This window comes from Botryllus schlosseri, chromosome 11, assembly GCF_051294905.1.
Source record: "Botryllus schlosseri isolate E-star chromosome 11, Bs_hap1, whole genome shotgun sequence".
Classification (NCBI taxonomy): domain Eukaryota; kingdom Metazoa; phylum Chordata; class Ascidiacea; order Stolidobranchia; family Styelidae; genus Botryllus; species Botryllus schlosseri.
Genome location: NC_137246.1, coordinates 22,365,478 through 22,382,833, shown reverse-complemented (window position 1 = coordinate 22,382,833; position 17,356 = coordinate 22,365,478). Strand labels below are relative to the sequence as shown.

General features: G+C 38.4%; 1 protein-coding gene and 1 long non-coding RNA gene across 3 annotated transcripts in view; both read right to left on the bottom strand.

Moving 5' to 3' along the window:
- The window catches only part of LOC145450282 (intraflagellar transport protein 57 homolog), a 207,298-nt gene that overhangs the window by 13,843 nt on the left and 176,099 nt on the right, over positions 1–17,356 (bottom strand). The window lies entirely within an intron of this gene.
- Positions 13,899–16,042, bottom strand: LOC145450573 (uncharacterized). Its single transcript, XR_013918523.1, has 2 exons — positions 14,361–16,042; positions 13,899–14,263 (listed from the first exon to the last, which is right to left on the bottom strand). It is a non-coding gene; the product is annotated as an uncharacterized LOC145450573 (long non-coding RNA).

Below are 17,356 nucleotides of genomic sequence, written 5' to 3'. Positions count from 1 at the left end.
TATCCTGTCTCAGTCTTACGCAGACAAGGAAGAGGATGCAGTATAAAGTCATTTCCCTCATACCAACTTATGACCTCGTTGCAAGTTGAACCTGTATGAAGATTGAAGATATTTCCAGCTAGAGAGATTGTTGCTTGCAAGTGTGCATTGCTTGCTGTGGAATTTTTTACAAGTTACAGTTGAATCTGCTGATTATTATTTTCATCCGGTATATACGATCAAAAAGGGGTGAAAGTGAGTCATCCTTGCTGCTCAAGTAAAGGTGGATCTGAAATTGTGACTACTTGAGTACTTTCCAAAAGTAGAACGAGTCGCACACTTGCAGGTTACTGCAGTTGAGTACTTTCCAAAAGTAGAACGAGTCGCACACTTGCAGGTTACTGCAGTTGGTAGAGGCCGCTTTCAAAATTGAAGGATGTACGCGAAAAATATATAATGGCACTCCAATTATAGTGCGATTTCTAAATTGCATTCACTATTTAGTGCATTCTAGGGGCTATCTAACTGGTTATGTCTGAAAAACCTAAGTAGAAGTAGTAAAAAAACATGCAGTACAAGTAGGCGAAACCCGAGTAGAAGTGCTTTGTTTGTTATACTGCACCTTGCTCAATGTGTGACAGATCTGCACATAGAGGATGTCGTAACGAGCAATTGACCAGAATAAAACATCCTGTTTTTTTGTATCTCTATTCGTATTACCTCTTCACCTTCAAAACTTGCCATCTTAATTCTTAAATATCAACGTCGGATATTTCCCTAGTGTGCAACGGTGCATGTCTTTTTACTGTCATTGAAGAACTTCAACCTGCCACTTTGAATTTTTTTCCTATGGTATTCTCATATAGTGAACGTAATTTTGCAACTTGATTTGACAGTTGTTGCTTCGACTCGATGCTGTGCTTTTTTTACTGCACTGCAATTTTGAATGTATCGCTATGTCTTGTTGGCATAATGATTTTCAAAAATGCGGAGTTATTGCCGTCGAAAAATTTGGGTTTGAATAAAATAGTAATTACTGTGACCGATTCTTTGTTTATTTATTATAGTTGTGCTCACCGTAAAGACTATTTTATTCAAATCCAAATTTTTCGACGGCAATAACTCCACTTCCACTGGTTGGAATTGAACCAAATTTGGTGAGCATCGTTTCTATAGACAGCCTAACACTTTAATGGGGTGAACAGAAAATTTTCAAATTTTTTATTATTTATTTTTATATAATAAATAGGAACTTTCTTCTCCTGTAGCAAAGCGGTTACTGGCTGGAATTGAACCAAATTTTGTGTGTAGGCTTAAATTAGGTAACCTAACAATTTTATCAAGTAGCCAGTATGATTTGAGAAAAAAAGTTATTTTTGAAGAGCCCTAATGTGCATGTGTAATGCAGTGCGTGTCTTGTTTTATTCTCATAGGCAGAATTCTAGGTAATTGCTTCGACCTATCATAATTTTTCAACACTTGTCCGTGTGTCGTATTCTGTAATCCTTCCAGTGTGCATGCTTCTTTACCTTGATTGATTGACAATTATTGTTGCTTTGACTCAATGCTGTGCTTTACTTTGCTGCAGTTTTTATTATTGCCTATAATGATTTTCAAAACTTGCCAACCTCTGGTGTTTCTGATAAGTTGTGTATCTGTGGTATTCTGTAATCCTCCCAGTGTACATACTTCGTAGTCATCATATTTTTAGCCTGATTGATTAATTGATCGACTGCTTGTGATATTTTTGAGTCCACCTGTTGCTTTATTGTATGTCTTGAACTAGAGTGAGTGATTGATTTTGACGTGATTTACAGCCGTTGTTAATTTTACTCGTTGCTGCTTAGTTTTTATTGCTGACAATTTGATAATATAAGCTTTTTGCCTGAAAATCAATCTTGTTTAAGTGTATTTGTGCGTCGCCTAACCTGTGGTAAGGAAATATGCAGGTCCAGGAGCTAGCTAGTATTCAGAGGGTTGATCAGTGGATAGTCTATGGATATCGGTCCCAACCGGACTTTGTCCCTACAGTGGCCAGGAAGTGACTCAGAAATGACTTAATGGATGATCAGTGGTCACCCACTGGATACCACCAGGAGTCGACACGCTCGGTGCAACCGGATAGCGGTAGGCTGACTCTGTGCCAAATGACAAGTTATCCGACGGATATCAGCTTGCCGTAATGTGTTTGCTGGGAAATGAGGTCCAGTAAATACACCCTCTATTGTATTAACTCAAGTGAGGAGACCTTTTGTGAATGTATTTAGCACGTTCTCTCTCTTTGATCAGATCCTTTAAAAAAAATTCATGAGATACAGTTTAATATATAATGGTGGAAACACAACATTAGATCTGTCGATAACAGCAGGCTCTGAAACATTTTAAAGCCTAGGTGTAAGACACTCCCTCATCGGCCACTTTCGTTAAATTCAATGATTTCTACTGTCCCATTCACACATAAAACAAGGATACCTTGTAGTTCTAGGCCGTTGAACCAGTACCATATTTATGAGTTCAAAATCAACGGAAATATTACACGTTTGAGTAGTTTAAGTACTGTATTCCAAATTTGAAATCAAAAGTTTCATATTCTCACAAGACCCTTTGATGCCAGTTGTAACAGCTACAAGGATAGCACATTGATTTGTATTGTGCGACAAAACAGCTTTTAGGCTTGATGCATAAATAAAGAGGTGTAATTCGCGGTTCCTAATGTCTCTATGAAAACTTGAACATCGACACAATAGACAAAAGAGGGTTCCCCGGCAAATAAGAGTGTGTATTTACTATCACGATGCATATTCCAAGCAAGAGTGGTATCAGTGCCAAGATTGGCGATATATTTGGCTTTCAATCTGGAGCCTACAACAAGAGCAGATTCATTTGGCAAATACAAATTTATGACACAGGTATTTAGTTCAGCATGATTCAACTTTATATTGCTGCTGATCACCATCACACACATGCTCAAAACATTCTTCACACAAAGACTCTTCACCGAGTAAATCTTCTTCAACTGCTGGTAAAACTTTTGAAGGCAAGGGAATTTTAACATCTGGCCCATGAGAAATCGGTCGTTTTGCCGAAATCAAATTGGAAATTGAATTTTTTGCAGATTTTTGACATTAAAGCAAAAGTAACAATCTTTTCCGCGTCCATGTGGCTCTCTCCAAACCATATTGGCACACCAAATGGTAAATATTTTTGTTTTCAAATGCTTCACAGCCTCAATGTCCCTTTATTATTCATTCATTGTGCTGTACATACCGCTTCTTTACATCGCCTAGGCCTAGCACAATGAATGAATAATACAGCGACATTGAGACTATACTCCTAGTCGTTCCGACACCTTCCTATCTTTTCGTTGTATCGCAGTCTTGCGATGTTTTGAAAGGAAGAAAATATTAATAAATTGATACTGATATCAAAAACTTGGCCTGGATAATGAGTTTTTTACATACTCATAAAAAGTTACTTTTACTTCTACTTAAGTATAAATTGATGCTGTTACTTCTACTTCTACTTGAGTACCTATGGTAAGTACTTCGACCACCTCTGATGACGTCACAATGGTGATAGCTATGACCAAACAGCAAGAAATACGTCACAGAAAAGGCTATTTTAGCACTAAAATGCAAAATTTTAAATTACTGATTATAAAATATCCTTACGTGAGTGAAAAAAGCGACTTCATATTCGTAATCAGCGTACAAACATTGACTTAGGCTTACCATATTTTGGAAATCTAAAAAGAGGACACTTTTTCAGAAAGTTCAGACATGCAAAACCGGAGAAGAATTTTCAAAAACCGGTAAATTTTTCCCACTTCGTGATCGGTTGACTAAAAAAAAAGGTCATCTTTTCGCTCAGAGCTAAGATCACCGTTTTTCACTCCGAAATACCCGCCGGAGCTTAACTTCTGTGCTTTGCGGCATATCACTCGCAATTTCCTCTAAATCTGACCTAAATTTTCAAAAAAGAGGACAAAATCTCAAAAAAGAGGACAAAATGGCGTCCTCCGAGGGCACTTTCAAAAAAGTCAAAAAAGAGGACAAATCCTCTTAAAAGAGGACGTATGGTAAGCCTACTTAATAGTCATCATTTCGGCCAGAAAACAAAAATCATGTCGACCAGTGTTATCAGTTAAAATATAGAATAGTATACGAAACCTCAAAGAGTTCAAACGAATGGATATGAATCATCCTACTCATCCGTGAGATACAATTTAACCCTGCACCGATGGTTGAAGAGTGATATAAACTATATTAGAAGTCGATTTAAATCATACAAGAGGTTTGGTCAAACTGAGCACCAACCACAATTATAGCAGTCTATAGAACAGAGATAGAATCTTTGCCATTATATTACATCACTACTCGTCTACGACAAAGTAAGTTGCAATCTCCGATCACTTCGTTTGCGGTCAATTTATTTGTAACAGAGCACCGGAGGCTCAGTGAAACGCACAATCAGTAATGATTGCTCACTTTCGCATGTTACACCAGCGTATCGCGAACAATCCGAATAATATATGCCGTATGCAGGCTCTGCCATTTTTATCGATACCGTAACGTGATGACTTGAAACTGACTCGTAAATTATGTGACTCAGATGGCTCGAGTCAAGTCAAGTCAATTCATACGAAAAAGGTGACTCCAGTCTTAGCAACACACTAGTATACTGGGACGCTTGATAATATGGTATTCAATTGAATATCTAGCAGCGGTCGGGAACCTATGGCTCGAGAGCCATATGTATGTAGGTAGGACTGCATTTAAAACAAAAATCAATTTAAAACAAACATGTTTAAAACAAGAGCCTTGTTTAAAACATGTTTTTATTGTTGTTGTTGTTTTTTTGCTTTTTTTCAAGCCATGGCGTCACGAATATTCAATTGTGACGCCATAGTGGATTGGCATTGACAATTGCAAATGTACGGTAAATATAGCTCCTTCGACAAAATATCCGTATTATTGCCGTTGAACCGACTATTTTGAGGGTTCCAACAATCCCATATCGATATACGACTGCTGTAACGAGTGGTAATTGTCCGTAGGCTCATATAACATGTTTTGTTGGAAGTATTTACACAATTATGGAATAATTTTGCAACTAAAAAACACAATTTTTTCAAAAGGTTTTTTAAGACGCCGTTTGTTTTAAATGCAACCCTTGACTACACATATGGCTCTCATGGCTGTAGGATATGGCTCTTTGCCAAAAATTTAGTTTTGTGCTGAATTGATCAATATTGTAGCTAGCCTACTTGTCAGTAAATTTTCATCACGGCCTGAATAATTATTCTCCTGGCAGTAAAAAGATGTATGTGAGAGGTAAAGTCAATGCCGTCTTCCGGGTTAGGGGCTAGGACCCCCTTTCTTAAAATCCTGAAATTTAAGTCACTCGCGAATTCGATGTACCCGACACGAAATCTCGGATTGCACGATGCGTTGATTGATTGATTCTCTCTGATCAATCAATCATATTATATTTTCATCTGCCCAAGACACACACACACACACACAGTACACACACACACGATGTAGAATGCGATATACAATACACATCATACGATGTAATGAACTGAGATGGGAGAATGCCGAGTTGGGGTCACTTGAACTGGGATCCATATCGACCTATAGTGCCACAGCCTTCTTCGATGTTATTCTTTCTTCGTCGGTACTTCTTATAGGCTATCTCTTGCTCTTTTTCTTTCATCGTTTTTGGTCGCCGTAAGAACAGCGACATGGGGACGAGGTTAACATCCAACGGCGGGATTCGAACCTGCGCCGCCTGGCTATTTCTTGCTTTTTTTCCTTCTTTACCTAGTCTTTATTTCTGGGCTTTTTTGTCGCCGTAAGAACAACAACATGGGAACGAGGTTAAATTCCAACGGCGGGATTCGAACCCGCGCCGCCTCGTTGGATGGCACCGACGCTCATCACTTCGCTATCTCCCCCGCTTAGAATTGCATTCTAGAGGAGGGTTGGTTTGATTATGTTCACAATAAGAACAATTTTGTTCAAAATAAGAACAGTCTCATGTTCACAATAAGAACAGTCATGTTCGCAATAAGAACAGTCTCATGTTCGCAATAAGAACAGTAGTTATATTCACAATAACGTCAGTCGCAGCACCAACATATCTCGCGGACATGATGTCCGAGTGGCAACATAGTCTGTACACACCCCAGACATGATGTTTGAACACCCCCAGACACGATGTCCGGTTGTCAACGCAGTCCGAACACACCCCAGACATGATGTCCGAACACGCCTCAAATACGATTTTCGATTGGGAACGCAGTCCGAACACACCCCAGACACGATGTACGAGTGGCAACATAGTCCGAACACACTCCAGACATGATGTCCGAGCACTCCCCAGACACGATGTCCGAGTGCCAAAGCAGTCTGACTCTGAACACGCTCCAAGCATGATTTCCAATTTGAAACACAGAAAGAAAGAAGGGGTTTCAATTTCGAACCCCAACCTCCCTTGCGTATGTCACTTCACATGATATACCACCACACGTACCGCGTGTCGTGACAAATTATATCTAGGAGTTCTGATTGAAACGCCGACGAAGAACCTCTGATCTATTTACTACGTGTAGATAATTCGTTACCCAATGACCAGCAAAGCTGATACTTGTGATGCAAAAGATCGACAGAGGAGTTTGAAAATCCGACTGTTCTGCGATCAATAACCTGATTGTAAATTGTTAATTACGCACTCGTCCTTGTTCACGAATAACAGTGTATGTCATAGTCCTTGTATAGAAGTAAAAAGCATAAACGTTCTTTTACAAAGAAATCGACTAGATATGAGAAATAATAATCGATTGCGATCACGATCACTTTAAAATACTGTAACCGACAGAGGTGGTCAAAGTGGTCATAGCTACTCAAGTAAAAATAGAAGTAGCGACGAAAAAATTTACTCAAGTAGAAGTAGAAGTACTTCTTTCATAAGCAACATAAAACTACTTGAAGTAGAAGTAGAATTGACTGACTTTAAATCTACTCAAGTAAGTTGTGAAGACGATCGTAATTCGTTCGCATGGACTGTCAAAAGCTGCAAATTGCGCTATGTGAAAGGTGTAAAGAGCTTGGCTCATATTGATGCATCATTGGAGGTATCAATTGTTGACAGAATACGCATTCGTCCACATCATGGGATGTAAATGATAGTATTGACATGGAAATGCGATACTAATCCTTTGTTTACTCGAACATCTGGTTTTATAGAAAATCACGACAAGGCGCCCTCCCCCATATTATAAGGCCCCTAGTTCAGTCGAAGAGGAATACGGAGAAGTTGAGTCGGATACGGCTTCAACACTTTCCGCTATTAGTATACGTTAATTAAAAATATGGCAGATCGTAAAAATGCCATGTAGTGCATAGCTTTATTTTCGGAAAATATAAGGCATTACTACACTTGCTTTATACTTCAACATGTATGTTCTTTAAACCAGTGCTCTTCAACCGGGGTTGTCGTACACCCTACGGTGTACCAGAATTTGCAAAGGGTGTACCACTCGGATGGGGTGTACAGGGGTGTACCAGATCCGAATTACAATGAGCCGATGGCTAGCTATCACAAAGGCAGGTTTATGGGTCAGTATACAGGTTGACACACAGGTTAATGAGCAATATGGTACGATGTTACCTCAAGTGTAATACTATAGAAATTAAACATGGAACGGCAACGACCGATTTTGCAGCTTCGTTCCGCTTCGCCGAGGCTGGAGTGGAGAGTGGTTTTGCGTAAGCGACTGTAGGATTTCTGGCAATCCAAAAGCTATCTTCCCGAGCACAGAAATTATTGAATATGGTCTTGATTGAAAGCCACTGCTGCACCGATTCGGAAAATATAAAGTAAAATAATGATCAGGCACTGATCCACCTAGAATCCGTCCTCCAAGTCGAAATATCGGCATTGTTCGAACAATCGGAGAGTCGCAACGGGTCATTGTTATGGTCATTGTGTTGCGGTCACCCGATTGTTCTGAACAATGCCGATATTTCAGACTTGGAGGACAGATTCTAGGTGGATCAGTGCCTGATCATTATTTAAATTTATATTTTTGGAATCAGTGCAACAGTAGCTTTCGATCAAGACCAGATTCAATAATTTCTGCGCTCGGGAAGATAGCTTTTGGATTGCCAGAAATCCTACAGTCGCTTACGCAAAACAATTCTCCACTCCAGCCCCTGCGAAGCGGAACGAAGCTGCAAAATCGGTCGTTGCCGTTCCATGTTTAATTTCTATAGTAATACTGTACAGCGCTTGATTGTGATGTCATAAGCAAATATTTCTTCTATTCATTTAGCCGTCGGCAACAGACCAATGGTTCCGTTTGGTGTTGGAAAGTATGCAGTTAACAAACATGTGTCCAGCTAGTCATTTGTCTTTTAATGATTTTGAGGAAACCGCCGCGATAGCTCAGACTTCTTGAATCGGTACTTCCTACCCGACGTTAATAAATACCGCAATGCACAAAAATGAAGTGAAGTTGCCAGCCAGGGTCGAAACAGCTTCCATGTTGAAATCGAAACCCTTTCGTTTTGAAATGCCGATTTTATGTCCAATATTTCGCCAGACATTTGCAATTTAGTATTTTGTTATTTGTGATGCAAATTAGCGACAATAGACTGTGTATAGCGGCATACGGTCTGAGGTTACTGACGTCTCTTGCAGCTAATGTGCTACTATCGACTGTGTGTGGCGTGGGGCAGGCCTGATACGCAGTAGGCTGGTGCGCCTGCTATCATCGCTGATCTGAATTACCGCTTCTGCAGCAGTAGCTTTACCTACTCTCTCCCCAATACTGTTACATTTAGGTTGATTATCGTTCGTAATGTCATGCTGTTTTTGGGCTGACACGAAATAAATTCTAATTTGCGTGGCGGGCGGCCTAACTAGCTGCGAATAGACTCTGTGACCAAATACTATTTTATTCAAATCCAAATTTTTGACGGCAATAACTCCGCTTCTACTGGTTGGAATTGAACCAAATTTGAATAACATCGTTTTTATAGACAACCTAATACTTTCATGGGGTGAACAGAATAATTTGAAATTTTTCGTTATTTATTTTTATATAATAAATAGAAACTTTCTTCTGCCGTAGCAATGTGGCTACTGAGTAGTGTTGTTATCCGTTTTTGTTGCAGGCCAATCAAATTTCGCCACGTCATCCTAATTGCCACGCCCATTTTCATACCCTAAGGGTACATTCACCTTCTACGTCATCTGTGCCACATCATCAAGCGCCACGCCTATAGTGCCACATCATCCATCCATTGCTATATCATCGCTGCATTGATTGCTGCATCTTGATACTTTTCTCAGATATTGTATTATGTGTATTTAGGACTAATAGGCCTATCATCCATCCATATTTTTTAAACTTGATTTTATGTGTACAAGTTACGGTTTCTGCAGTTTCCACATTTTACGACTTATGATTGCCGCGTCAAAACTTACATTGGCACTTTACTCAGTCTCCTTGAAATAGCGTTGTATAGTGTACGAGTTCATTTTATTTCGAAAAAAGAGCATATCAATGATATCGTTGATCGTTATTGCATCGATTCACTAGCTGAAATCCTCCAGATCGGTTGATGTTTCGAGGTACACCGCTTTGCTGCCGTCCGACACTGCGATCCGAGTTCTTGCGTTCGATCTGAGCGTTTTGTTTGATGTAGCGATCACTGGCTTGTAGTATATACGATACGAGCGGAAGGTCGGGATTATGAACAACTACGCTAGGCGAATAGATGACGAATTCATCAGCTCGCAGTATAACCGCTACCTGTATAATGTTTGCATGTCGAGTATAAGGGTATTTAACTCGGCACTAAAATGCCAACGGAATAGCCGCAGGGATCCGGTTCTCGTTGCTATAATTAAACGAACACCTTCGCCGCAGGTACGCGATCACCGACGTTATAATGATAGGGACAAATTAGCCGCATGAAAGCGAGTCTAATGAATATAACGACAGACAACAAGTTAGTTGAAAAGTAAAACTAATCGTGACCGATGCAAGACGGCGTGAAACGGCGCTTTCGCTCGATTCTTGTAGTGACCACAATTCATACGATTCAGTCCTTTTCATGTCACTAGAATAAGGGTGATTAAACCGACAGTGAAACGCCGCTTCACAATTGCAAGTTAGTGTAATGCAAATTTTACCCCTTCAAGGGTTATAAAAGTATGGACGGCAAAAGGTATAATTTTGGGTCGACATGGTGCCTTAGCTATCTATCAATAGGTATGTAATATTTGTTGAAATAGTTGCTATTGATCATAGACCAAGCTTGCTTTCAGAGCTGGAAACTAAACGCATATGAAAATTTACCTAGGTGTTCCCCACACGCATCAAATGTAGGCCTACTCAAGTGTTTATGAGGTGGCGAATAGTTCGACGGTTGTTGGCATGCAAGGACGTCACATAGAATTGTGGAGTTTTCTGTAAACTATAATCCAGTGATCTATTTTCAATCACTATATTTTTCATTAATCTAAACTAAGTACTGTTAGTAGGCAAACCCTAGGAAAGTATATCCTCTGATAAAAGCAGGAGTAATTTGTTATCCGTGAAATAAATAGATGGTGCGACTCTAATGGACATAAAGAAATGAAAATTTTGTAAAGTAGATATTTTTCGGTATGCTAAATTCGGCTACGCGGTGCTAGACTTCTTGGCCGCATGAAATAGGATGTTTTAGCTTCAACCTCAACGCATTAGCACACCGAATTTAAATATAGGCGATAAATAATATACAGTAGCTCCAATTTTAATGAAAAAATAAAAATAAAAAAGCGTGAAAAATTGCATTTATCCTGGAACGCACCAAGAAAAACCGTATGAATTTGTAAAGTAGTTAGAAAACTACACTATTCCGCTACACTAAAGACTTAAACAATCCGGATTTTGTATGGTGTATACTAATTTTACATTGCGGAGTATTCAGTAAAGTTCAATCCAGTGAATTCGCGTAGGCTATGCATACAAATGAGGAAAGTTACATCAGCGCGTGTTAACTAGTTGTATTATGTAGCTTGCAATTCATGCAAGTTTCGAAACTTCCACACTGAGTCTTTTAAAATAGATAGAAACGAAAAAAAGTAATCGAAAAAATTTACGAAGTTTGGATGCGGCATATTTAGGTTTTCTAAAAATTATTCATACCCATGACTCGAAATATTGTAAGAGGTGGCGAATAGTTCGAAGGCTGTTGTCATGCAAGGACGTCACATAGAATTGTGGAGTTTTCTGTAAACTATAATCCAGTGATCTATTTTCAATCACTATATTTTTCATTAATCTAAACTAAGTACTGTTAGTAGGCAAACCCTAGGAAAGTATCCTCTGATAAAAGCAGGAGTAATTTGTTATCCGTGAAATAAATAGATGCTGCGCAATATGAGCGGTGCTGCGATGACTGACAAATACTTTGAATTAATGTATAGAAGTAGCGATTTCGAACTACGTAAAAAGTTAGTCCAGCTCACGCATTTTCCAGCTCTGCGATAATTTTGATCACTATGTTTTGATAATGACTTGCTTCCGAGAAAGAAATAACATTCATTATACGTTAGATGATACTTTTCCTTGATATTCTATCATGTATATTTAGGACTAATGCGACATCACTATGTGTACGACAGGTCTGATTTGAACACCCTAATTTTGCGTATCACACCACAAACTGCGCAAGCCTTCAAAGTTGATAAGTAAACTAGTATTTGTACTCCATCAGAATACTAAAGTAGCTTTTAGCGTATATGTACCTAATACTAAAGTGTTTATGATTTCAGATTGCTTCAACTTCATGACATTTTCAGTATTAACAGAAATATAGAACTAGAATACTAACTTTTATTCGTAAATAGCTACTTCTACCTTAATTTAATGGATTTATCTGAAATCATTGCTTTACTTACTCTCTCCAAAATGTGCATTATACAAGTACGTCACCATCGAAACCCTCTGGCTATAACTATCTGGCAGTATAATTGCAGCAAATACTCGGGTACTAATTTTAAAGTAGCTTAGGTATCTAAATGAGCTCTGAGTCGCTGTTATCTCGCATCTGACCATGGTGTTAACACCGGTATTACCTTCGCTCACTGATGAAAAAGATGAAAGTTATTAAAGAAAGCAGATTAGTATGAAAACTCGTTAAATAGAAGTAAAAGTAGCCTAGAAACATAACTACTTACTGAAAAATCGTTGCGTAGAAGTGGGGTTAGTCTACGAACATAACCACTTACTTACTTTGAAATCTCAACTTGTACTTGTATTCGTACATTACCTTTACACGGCGTTTTTTAATGGATACTAATTTTATTAAAAATAAACAAAAAGGGCGAAAAATTACATTTTATCCCGGAACGCAGCAAGAAAAATCGTATAAATTTTGTAAAGTAGATAGAAGACTACACTATTCCGATGCACTAAAGACTCTTACACTCTGGATTTTGTTCGGAATTTACGCAAAACCGGTATTGCTCTGCGATAATTTTGATCACTATGTTTGGATAATGACTTGCTTCCGAGAAAGAAATAACATTCATTATACGTTAGATGATACTTTCCTTGATATTCTATCATGTATATTTAGGACTAATGCGACATCACTATGTGTACGACAGGTCTGATTTAAACACACTAATTTTGCGTATCACACCACAAACTGCGCAATCCTTCAAAGTTGATAAGCAAACTCATAATGCAACAACTTTAAAACTAACGCGGCTCCACATCGACTTTTTGTGTGCATCTGTTTTGCGGGAGCGTATAGCACGTACCTATACATACTCAACTTTAATAACGGAATTACCATGCTTAATATTGAATCCCAACTCTAAACTTGATACGTAGATGTAGGACATTATGGCAATGCACCATGCTAAATTTCATCACACATCTAATGAAGGAGCACCTTTAGAACTAACGCAGTCGAATACCGACTTTTACGCATATCTGTTTTGCGTGAACATAGCATATACCTATACATAGTCAATTTCAATAGCAGAATTACCGTGTTAAACATTGAATTCCCACCTTGAAAGTTGGTACGCGGTTATAGGACATTATAAAAATGCACCGTACCAAATCCCATCACACATTTCATGATGGAACAACTTTAAAACTAACGCGACTCTACATCGACTTTTTGCGTACATCTGTTTTGCGGGAGCGTATAGCACGTACCCATACATAGCCAACTTTAATAACGGAATTACCATGCTTAACATTGAATACCAACTCTAAACTTGATACGTAGTTGTAGAGCCTTATGGCAATGCACCGTGCTAAATTTCATCACACATCTAATGATGGAACACCTTTGAAACTATCGCAGTCGAATACCGACTTTTACGCATATCTGATTTTCGTGAACATAGCATATACCCATACATAGTCAATTTCAATAACAGAATTAGCATGCTAAACATTAAATTCTCACCTTGAACGTTAGTACACAGTTGTAGGACATAATAACAATGCACCATACCAAATTTCGTCAGACATTTCATGATGTAACACCTTTAAAACCAACGCAGTTCTATACAGACTTTTGGCTAAATCTCTTTTTCCGTAGCGTAGCACGTACCTATACATAGTCAACTTTAATAACAGAATAACTATGTTAATATTCGACTCCCCACCTTGAGTTAGGGTTACCCAGAATACATTGCAGGTCAAATTTGATTCGATTACGAGCATTATAGCGACAGAGATTTACGATAGTGTAAAATGAGCTACCTTATGACATCAAATTTCGTCTTCTCTCCAAGTGGAAATATCATGTTCTATAATATTGTCCATACCGAACAAATATAAATTTGCCTGTGCTGTTGCTTTGCAAGAATACTTCGCTCACATAGTAACCAATTTCTGGTGGATTCCGAATCGATATAGACAGAAATGCGGAAAGTTACATTGGCATGTCTTAACTTCTACCAATATGTAGGCCTACCTACCTATAATCTTATCAGGCCGTAGCGCTCACGCAAAGCATTATCAAGTAAAGGAAAATCTCCTAATTCTCATCTAGATACATATTTATTCGGAAAATATCCCCTTACAGGGTGAGAACAGTTGTTTTCTCAAGGTCTTCATATCTTCCCCACTCAAGCGCGGTAAGACTAGTTTGACTTTGCGGCATTCAGGATTATATCTCACGAAGCTCTGAATGGAATTCACGTATTTCTCATCGATTCTCGTTCTATCGCTATCACTGAGGTCGATTGCCTTTAGCTGTTAATTGAATAATAGGAGATTTATATCAATTTAAAAATGCAGAAACGAACTACATCGCTATATCGGGATCTATGATTGAGCAGAAAGATCTTACCGTATCGCATCGTTTTCCCATCTCTTCGCTCAGATTCCTGATTTGCATGGAAAGCATCTTGCAACTACACAGATTAAATTCTTCCACACGGGAATTGCACAGGACTTTAGTTACTGTTTTGTAGCAGGATGAAATGCCGGGATTTCTACTTAAATCCAGCGAATGCAGCTAAAACATGGTGTGATGTTCAGATAGTTTACGAGACTACAAACGGCTCGAAGGCCGTAATAGATTAGTCATAATATTATTTACCGACGGTTGAGCAATTCTTTTTGCGATTTCTACTCCTAATAGCAAAAACTTATTCAACACCGAAGAAGATAATGAAGCTCGTGATCAGAAACACTTTATTGATGATGAAAATTCTATCGAACAATGAAATGTCATGCTTCAATATGACTAAAACTCACATAAGCATTACACTGTGATTGAATATTTCAGTTAGAAAACAAAACAGACCTAGTTCAAATGATCACCTCATAAATTCCGAGACCATTATTTAACGAGATTAGTGAGTCTTCATCCAATTCGCAAGCTGAAAGTCGAACTGTTTTCGTGCAATGCTTTCTTACGAAGCATCCAATTTCTTTCAAGCCCGCCGGTTCCATATCGGCATTGTAACTCAGATCAAGGCTTTCAACCTATAAATCCACCAATTTATATCAAAATGATCCACAAAACTATAGAAACGAGCGAGTACCCCGATATCAGCAAAACTTTCAAAAGCGCGAATTTCCTCGGGTGTAAGGTCACATCCTTTCATGATAAGAGTAACCGTCTTGTCTTTACAAAGTAAGGCAGGCAGCGCGATCATACACTCTTCATCCAGCTGATTGTAACTAATGTCAAGATATTGGAGCTAAAAAATATCGGAAACTGTAAATTTACGATCAGCAATGATCAGCCATAAAAAATTCAAACTTATAACAGAAAAAAATGTTGTTTAGTCACTCACGTCATATTATAGGCTAAATATGCTAAGATTAAACTAGAATTTCCCTCATTCATCTCTACACAGCCGCTCATACAGAATGTGATCATTAACAACTGTACCCAGCAATAATCGCGCAGACCTTAATGTTTTTGAGCTGCATAGCAATGAAATCTGTTGACTGCAAGCGCGAGTTCACAACTGACAAATATGTTAGATCGCTCGAAATAATAGTCCCGAGTTGCGTAAAGTTAATGTTCTCCCTGTAGCTGAGATCGAGGTTTTTCAATTTCACCTACGGAAATGAGGTATTAGGAAATATCACTTCGAGAGGCTCTATACTAGATTAGCGCCTAGCTTTTTCCATCACCAATACCTGATGGTGCTGGATAAGTTTACTCAAAATAATCAGAAAATCTTCGGATCCACCACTTTCTTGCAGATTGAGCTCTGTCGAAGCACACTGCTTCATCAGCTCGCAGATTAATGGGATGAGTTTTTCAATGTCGTTGTGTGCTGTAACGCTGAGTTTTCTTATTTCGACCTGAACGAGCGCAAAACTTAACGCATAAAACGCTAAATGATCTATGAACAGCCTAACACTGATCAACTCTGACTATAGTCTATCTAGTAAAGCTATCGAGACTAATGCCTATACCAGTAGCAAATGAGCATTATTCGCTGCGATACCACCAATTCGCGCCTTAACACATTAGTAATACAGAACAATGCGATAACGATAAAGCTGTATCTCAATATTTTACGGATAACATATATACTGAAATAGAACGTGAATTTATAATGATCAATGACTACGAGCGGAATGTGCGAAGGCGTATACCCCAGATTCAAATCCGCGAATTTTATCCAATAGAATCTTGAGGAGGTTTTCATTGAGATGACATTGACGAAATTCTAACTCATACACGTGAGATTGGCGAATAAGAGAATTCGCGATATTAATTATGTCCAATTCAGTCATAGTTTGGTGATAGAGCCCATAAGGAATTTTCACTTCATCATGATCCGTAAGTACTAATTCATGGTACATCCTCTTTTCAGCTTGATGATGTAGATTATCCTAAAATTATTTACTTTTATAACTCTATATTCTATGATGTAAAAGTAGTATCATAAACGCTATCGGATGATATTCAACGTCGAGCAATTCTTCTCGAATATAAGTACAAGTAGCGATTTAAAGGTGCGTAAGTAAATGTTTGTAGACTATCTCCACCTCTAGCGTTCAGAGACGATGAGTAGAGAAGTACTGAGTACTCAAGTAGGTTTTCCCTACATACAGAAAATACTGGAATGTTGGTGATATAGGATCGTTTCTACTTCAAGACTGTTTCAGTATTAAACAAAAAATAGACCCCTGAATACTAACTTTTTACTTATGCAATAGCGATTACAAAGTATTACTTACCCTCTACTCAAGAGGTTTTTCAGGTGGAACTACCTACTTTTAGGACTGTGTATGTCAAAGTAGTTTGAGCTTACGTTTATATCACCTTGACAAGTGACATTATCACACATGAAAATGATATTATCGCGTAATACCAGAAGTTAACACACGTTAATGTGTTTCGGAATTCACTAGAAATTGGTTACTAAGAGAAGTATATCCTTGTGTACACAATAGCGGAGAGAATATTTAAAATGTAGTAAGCAGGCCGATGGGTATTCATTGAGTTGTATAAGCATAAAAAACATTCCCGCGCGCTCCTAAACCCAACCCTGCCTAACCCTACCACCTAATCCTAAGACGCGCGCGGGAATGTTTTTTATGCTTATACAACTCAATGAATACCCATCGGCCTGCTTACTACATTTTAAATATTCTCTCCGCTATTGTGTACACAAGGATATACTTCTCTTAGTAACCAATTTCTAGTGAATTCCGAAACACATTAACGTGTGTTAACTTCTGGTATTACGCGATAATATCATTTTCATGTGTGATAATGTCACTTGTCAAGGTGATATAAACGTAAGCTCAAACTACTTTGACATACACAGTCCTAAAAGTAGGTAGTTCCACCTGAAAAACCTCTTGAGTAGA